Source organism: Leopardus geoffroyi, chromosome X (genome assembly GCF_018350155.1).
Source record: "Leopardus geoffroyi isolate Oge1 chromosome X, O.geoffroyi_Oge1_pat1.0, whole genome shotgun sequence".
Lineage (NCBI taxonomy): Eukaryota > Metazoa > Chordata > Mammalia > Carnivora > Felidae > Leopardus > Leopardus geoffroyi.
In genome coordinates, this window is record NC_059343.1 from 77,219,694 (window position 1) to 77,228,324 (window position 8,631).

Consider the following 8,631-nt stretch of genomic DNA (forward strand, 5'->3'; position numbering starts at 1 on the left):
ATATTAAAGTTCTAATTTCATACTTTTTCCATAAGGTCACCAGATTGTAGGTGAGCTCTTAAATAAAGTTACTAGGACTAAAACTGTTATATGACCCAATATGCAAAATAGTTCTGGGAAAGGAATACTGAAATTGACTTCATGGTAGCAATGACCTATTCTTTTAAAAGGATTCTTGTTTATTCAATGTCACCACAAATAGTTTTTCAGAGATTTGAAAATAAGAGCATTTTTTATTTGGCCTAGTACAAAAAGCTATTTATGTAATAGTCATCACAGAATAGCTATGATGCCGTAGAAAGTTTGTTTCAAAACTCAGACTTGGAATTTAAGTTTAGAAATAGGTCAGATTAATTTCCATGAAAATCTTGGTATTGTAAGTATCTTCCTCTGTCCTTAAACTTCCCATTATGCTTTCACAAATAAAGCTTAACAGGTTGTGATGAGCTATGTGTCTTCCAAGACTGACTTAAAATATTCATTTTGATTTATAACCAAGTGTCTATGACAGAAATAAGTCAAAATATTAAACTCACCAGTAATGCAGAAATACTATTGAATTGTAATGATTTCTTCTCCTATTTCACCTTTTCCAAGTATCTTGAAGAAAAAAAAAAGTAAAAGCTAATAATATGAGCTAAAGCTACAAAGTTTTTTTTTTTCAACGTTTATTTATTTTTGGGACAGAGAGAGACAGAGCATGAACGGGGGAGGGGCAGAGAGAGAGGGAGACACAGAATCGGAAACAGACTCCAGGCTCTGAGCCATCAGCCCAGAGCCCGACGCGGGGCTCGAACTCACGGACCACAAGTCGAACTCACGGACCACAAGATCGTGACCCGTCTGAAGTCGGACGCTTAACCGACTGCGCCACCCAGGCGCCCCTAAAGCTACAAAGTTTTAAAACAGGTAGGTTACTGAAAGGTGGCGGAGAGAGTATGTGGGTGTATCACTGTTTCTAACTTTGAACAAGTTTAAACTTTGATAGCTGCTCTATAATTAGTATCTATACTCTATAATAAAGGAAGATTTGTTAGTTTGCTGCATCTACCTGAGAGGAATGAGGATCTACTGTTCTCCATAACACAGATAACAATCACTTAATGGTCTTCTGGGAGAGTTGTATGCATTACAACATTAAAGGAGCCAAACATTTAACCACCCTGTCATATTAATTCATTAATTTTTAAAACCTTTCTTTAGGAAATAATGGTTTATTTGTTTTTGTCCTTTTAGGAATTCTGTAGCATAGTTTCTGCAAAATTAAGCAAAGAAAATAGGTATATCATATCACAAAGTTGTATACATTAAATTCTGATATAGGCTTCTAAACTATAGCTACCTGAAAAAATGAGTTGAACATTTATGCTATAAAGTGTCTTGTGAATACATGTTTTCAATAATAAATATATCAGATACATTTAAATATATCAGATGCATTTAGTTAGAGCAATTACAAATGTATGCATGAGCAGAGGTGGAATACTGGACAACTATTTTTAATGGATAAAAGTCAGAAGATAATCATGTGCGATATGCAATAGATGAACTAAATGACTAAACTCTAGGGAAAAAAGTGTTTGCCTCTATGAATACAATACTATTCTCATGTCTTTGATACTTGCATATTAAATTCAGTAACCAAAGGGTGAGCATGCACTACTTTAACTATATAAGTATAAAACATTTAAGAGGGAAGAAAGTATGACCCAATTTCAGTATGTATAAAAGGTTAATTGGGAGGTGCTATAGTCCTATATATAACTGGTGGTGTTGCAGTTTCATCAATTTATTAAGAACTAGAAGAAGAATGGATAATAGAGCTAGTCAAGATGAGGGGAGAATTATAAAACACTCCTAGGGAACTAAGTAAAAGTTATCATTGGGCCATAAATGAACAGTGACAGATACAATTTAATAGCTCTGCATACAAGTAAATGCACATTGGAAAAAATAAAACTGATTGCATTCTCTGAAAAATTCTAAATTAGTTAGTACATCTTTAGGAGGAAAAAAAAGTTAAATGTCCAACACAGTTCAGTGAGATTCTGTGTTCCGTGTTCACCTGTGGTCAAATGCTGAGTAAAATATTAAAAGTGTTTTGAACCAAGTGAATAATTATTCAAAAGGTATGTCATACAACATGCATATACCTAAGTTTTGTGATCACAACACACACACACAAAATAATACATACATACATACATACATACATACATATGCACAATAATAATTGGCCTTATTTAAGGCAAATAAATATTTTTCAGCTTTAGTGTGGAATTTTGAAACACAATTAAAAATTTACTTAGTATTTTACTGTCCCTTGGTGTCATAAAATAAAATAGGAAAATAAAAAGAAAACAGAACCACAGATGTTTAGCTTAAAAGTGGTAAGGAAGAGAGGGAACTGAGATGGCAGAGTAGTAGGAGGATCCTAGGCTGGCCTCATCCCCAGAATACAGTTAGATAAACATTAAATAATTCTGAATCCCCAAGAAATAGATCTGAGGACTGATAGAACAAACTACACAACTAGAGGGGGAAAAGAGGCCACATCATCAAAGGTAGGAGGTGTGGAGGCATGGTTTGTGGGAGAAATGGATCAGGGGTGCTGTAAAGGGGAGGAAGCCCTGGTTGCAGAGACAGGTAAGAGAGAGAGTAACACACAGGGGAATATACAAGGAGAACGTGTCCCCAAATTCATTGATTGGGAAAATGAGAGGGGCTGATCTTCCTGAAATTTTTCAACCAGTGGGGCTCAAAGACTGGAGTTTTAGAGGTCTGTGGTATGGTTTATGTGGAGCCCTGAGGGTACTGCAGTACTCCTGTGGAGAGGGAGGGCAGATAGCCTGGGAGTAGGTAGTGTGATCTGAGGATGCACTGGGACACACTGGGAGAGATGGTTCATCCTTCTTGGAGCACATCTAGTAAAGGTAGCATTGCCTCTCAGGGACAAAAGACCTGGTAGGCATAATTTCTCTCCCCTTCCTCTTATAATAAACTAACTTTAATAACCAGCACAGCACCAACACTAGCACCCTAAACCTCTTACACCAAGCCCCACCTACCTGAACTCTGCTGATGCTGCTGTTCTTGGGCAACTGTGCCTGAGAACCAGAGCAATGGGCCCTTCCTTCAGAAGACCCCCTGCACACATCACGTCTACTGACTATAGAGGTCTGCTGAGTTACACACCATGTCTACTGACAATAGAGGTCTGCAGAGTTACAGAACTAGTGGAAAGAGCATCAGGTCTCTATTACCAAGCATATCAGGACATACCAAGTTAAAACTCACCACATTCTACATCAAGATCCAAACGCTTCCAATTGCAGGCAAAGAGAAACTCTGCAAAGGATTTCCCTGAGGGAAAGAGTAGCCAAAACATAGCAGAAGGGTAAACACAGAACACACCAGAGACACATCCAGAAGTGCCAGGTCCTGGACAGTATATGACCTCTTCTTAGTATAGTCATTATTCAAGAAACATAAAAGGCTTTCCTAACACAGAGAAGAAAACAGAGACCTAGACAAAATGCCAAGATGGAGGAATTCATCCCCTCAAAAAGAACAAGAAAAGGTCATGGCCAGAGATATAACTGAAACAGATATAAGTAATATGCCTGATCCAGAATTAAAAGCAACCCTCACAAGGATACTAGCCAGACTGGAGGGAAGCATAAAAGACATCAGGGAGTCCTTTATCACAGAGATAAAACACCTAAAAAATAGTTAGGCAGGGGAGCCTGGGTGGCTCAGTGAGTTAAGCATCAGGATCTTGCTTTTGGCTCAGGTCATGATCTTGTGATTCATGGGATCGGACCCTGCATTAGTCTCTGTGCTTATAGCAAGGAGACTGCTTGGGATTCTCTCCCTCCTTCTCTTTATGCCTCTGCCCTACTCGTGTGCACACTCTCTCTTTCTCTGTCTCAAAATAAACAAACAAACAAACAAACAAACTTTAAAAAATAGGTCATTGCATTAAAATGCAATAACTGAGGTTAGAAATTGACTGGATATAATGACTACAAGAATGGAAGAAGTGGAAGAATGAATGAATGATATGGGTGATAAAATTATGGAAAGTAATGAAGCTGAAAAATATTAAATCATGAATGTAGACTTAGGGAACTTAGTGATTCCACAAAGCATAATAACATTTGTATGATAGGAGTCCCAGAAGAAGAAGAATAGAGAAAAGGGGGCAGAAGTTTTATTTGGAAATGACAGCTGAAACTTCCATAATCTGTGGAAGAAAACTGACATCCAGATTCAGGAGGGGCAGAAGAACTCCCACCAAAATAAACAAAAGCAGGCCAACACTAACACATAATGTAGTTAAATTTCCAAAATATAGAGATAAAGAAAAACTCCTAAAAGTAGCAAGACAAAAGAAGTCCCTAACTTACAAGAGAAGACAAATAATGTTAGCAGCAGATCTCTCCACAGAAACTTGGCAGGCCAGAAGGGAGTGGCATGACATATTCAACATGCTGAAAGTGAAAAATACGCAGCCAAGAATACTGTATCCAGCAAGGCTGTCATTCAGAATAGGAGGGAAAAAGAGTTTCCCTGAAAAACAAAAAAAATAAGGAGTTCATGACCACTAAACCAGACTTGCAAGAAATATTAAAGGGGACTTTTTGAGTGGGAAAGAAAGACCAAAAATGAAAATGACTAGAAAGGAACAGAGACAATCTCCAGAAACAAACACAAAATAAGAATAAAAAGACACTAAGTTTATATCTATCAATAATTATTCTGAATTTAAATGGACAAAATGCTCCAATCAAAAGACATAGGGTATCAGAATAGTTGAAAAAAACAAGACCTATCTATATACTGTTTACAAGAGACATATTGTAGACCTAAATACACCAGCAGACTGAAAGTGAGGGGATGGAAAAGCATTTATCCTGCACATGGATGACAAAAGAAAGAGGGAGTAGCAATAGTTATATCAAACAAACTAGATTTTAAACCAAAGACTGTAACAAGATATGAAGAAGGGCACTCTATCATAATAAAGGGGTCTATCCAATAAGAATGTCTAACAGTTGTGAATATTTATGCCCTCAACCTGAAAGAACCCATAACAGCCAAACAAACATAAAGGAAGTCATTGATAATAATATAATAGGTGACTTTAACATGACACTTACATCAAAGGATAGATCATCTACTGAGAAAATCAATAAAGAAACAATGGCTTTGAATAACACACTATACCAGATGGACTTAACATATATATTCAGAACATTTCATTCTAAAGCAGCAGAATACAATTTCTTTTCAAGTGCACAAGTAACATTCTCTAGAATAGATCATATACTAGGTCACAAATCAGGCTTCAACAAGTACAAAAAGATTGAGATCATATCATGCATATGTTCTAACCACAATGCTATGAAATATGAAATCAAACACAAGAAAAAAATTGGAAAGACCACAAATACATGGAGGTTAAAAGAACATCCTACTAAAGAATGAATGGGTCAATGAGGAAATTAAAGAATAAATTAAAAAATACATGGAAACAAACGATAATGAAAACAAAAAAGTCTAAAATCTTTGGGATGCAGCAAAAGCAGTCATAAGAAGGAAGTATATAGCAATACAGGTCTGCCCCAAGAAGCAAGAAAAATCTCAAATAAACAATGTAACCTTACACCTAAAGGTGCTAGATAAAGAACAACAAATGAAGCCTAAAGCCAGTAGAAGATGGGAAAGAATAATGATTATAGCAGAAATAAATGATATAGAAACAGAAAAAGCAGTAGAATGTATCAATGAAACCAGAGATGGTTCTTTGGAAAAAATTAATAAGATTAATAAACCCCTAGCAAGACTTATTAAAAAGAGAAAGGACCAAATAAATAAAACTGGGTGAGAGAGGAGAGACCAAAACCAACACCACAGAAATTAAAACGACTATAAGAGTATATTATAAAAAAATTATAGACCAAAAAAGTGGGCATTCTGGAAGAAATGGATAAATTCCTAGACACATACAAACAAACAAAACTGAAATAGGAAGAAATATAAAACTTGAACAGACTGATAAACAACAAAGTAATGGAATCAGTAATTAAAAATTTCACTCTCCCAACAAACAAAACTCCTGAGCTAGATGGCTTCACAGGGGAATTTTACAAAACATTTAGAAAAGAGTTAATACCTATTCTTCTCAAACTGTTCCAAAAAATAGAAATGGAAGTAAAACTTCCAAACTCCTTCTATGATGCCAGCATTACCCTGATTCCAAAACCAGACAAGGTCCTACTACAAAAGATAATTATAGGCAAATATCCCTGCTGAACGTGCAAAAATTCTCAACAAAATACTAGCATATCGAACCCAATAGTACATTAAGAGAATCATTCACATAGATCAAGTGGGCTGCAAGTGTGGTTCAATATTCACAAATCAATCAACATAATATACCACATAAATAAAAGGATAAGAACCATATGATCCTCTCAACGGATGCAGAAAAAACATTTGACAAAGTACAGAATCTATTCTTGATAAAAATCATGAACAATATGGGGATAGAGAGAACATAATTCAACATCATAAAGTCCATATACAAAAAACCCACTGCTAATATCATTGTCAATGGGGGAAAAGTGATAGCTTTTCCTCTATGGTCAGGAACAAGAGAGGGATAGCCACTCTCACCACTGTTATTTAACGTAGTACTGGAAGTCCCAGCCTCAGCAATCAGAGAACAAAAAGAAATAAAAGGAATGCAAATAAGCAAGGGAGAGTCAAACTTTCACTATTTGCAGATCACATGGTAATCTATGTACAAAACTCAAAACACTCCACCAAAAAATAGCTAGAACTGATACATGAATTCGATAAATTCACAGGATACAAAATCAATGTACAGAGAAATCTGTTGCATTTCTATACAAGAAATGAATAGAACGAGAATCCAAGGACTTGGTTCCATTTACAATAGCACCAAATCCCATGATATACCTAGGAATAAACCTAACTATAGAGGTATAAGATCTGTACTTTGAAAACTACAAACACTGAAGAAAGAAATTGAAGATGACACAAAGAAATTGAAAAACGTTCCATGCTCATGGATTGGAAGAACAAATATTGTTAAAATGTCAATACTACCCAAAGCAATCTACACATTTAATGCAATCCCTATCAAAATACTATTAGCATTTTTCACAGAGCTAGAACAAACAACTCTAAAATTTGTATGGAACCAGAAAAGACCCCAGATAGCCAAAGCAATCTTGAAAAAGAAAAGCAAAGCTGGAGGCATCACGATTCCAGACTTCTGGTTATATTACAAAGCTGTAGTGATCAAGACAGTATGGTCCTGGCACAAAAACAGACACATAGATCAATGGAACAGAATAGAAAACTCAGGAACAGACCCACAACTATATGGTGAACTAATCTACAAAGGAGGAAAGAATATCTAATGGAAAAAAGACAGTCTCTTACACATATTGTGTTGGGAAATCTGGACAGAAATATGTAAAAGAATGAAACTGGACTACTTTCTTACACCATACACAAAAGTGAGTTCCAAATGATTGAATGACCTAAATATAAGACAAGAAACCATCAACAATCCTGGAGGAGAACATAGGCAATAACCTCTTTGACATCAGATGTAGCAACTTCTTACTAGATACGTTTCTGGAAGCAAGGGAAACAAAAGGAAAAATGAACTGTTGGGACTTCATCAATATAATAAGCTTCTGCACACAAAGGAAACAATCAATAATGCTAAAAGGCAGCCTTCAGAGTGGGGGAAGATATTTGCAAATGAAACATTGATAAAGGGTTAGTATTCAAAATCTATAAAGAATTTATCAAACTCAATACCCAAACAACTAATAACCCAGTTAGAAAGTAGGCAGAGACATGAATAGACATTTTTTCAAAGAAGGCATACAGATGGCTAACAGACACATGAAAAGATGCTCAACATCTCTCATCATCAGGGAAATACAAGAAAACTACAATATCACCTCACACCTGCCTAAAATGGCTAAAATAAACAACACAAGAAATGGCAGATATTGGCGTGGATATTGGGAAAGGAGAACTCTCTTACACTGTTACTGGAATGCAAACTGTGCAGCTCCTCTGGAAAACCATACGGAGGTTCCTCAAATGTTAAAAAAAAAAAAAAAGAATTACTGTACAATCTAGGAATTGCACTACTAGGTACTTACTGAAAAGACACAAAAATACAGATTCTCTGGATCACATGCACCCCGATCTTTATAGCATCATTATCAACAAAAGCTAAATTATGGAAAAAGCCCAAATGTCCTTTGACTGATGAATGGATAAAGAAGAAATGGTATACAATAAGTCAGTCAGACAAAGACAAATACCATATGATTTCATTCATGTAGAGCTTAAGAAACAAAACAGATGAACATAGGGGGGAAAAGATAGGCAAATCAGAAAACAGACTCTTATCTACATAAAACAAACTGAGGGCAGCCAAATATATAAATCAATTAATCACAAACATAAAGAAAGTCATCAATAGCAATACCATAATAGTTGGAGACTTCAACACCCCACTCACAGCAAAGGACAGATCATCTAATCCAAAAAATCAACAAGGAAACAATGGCT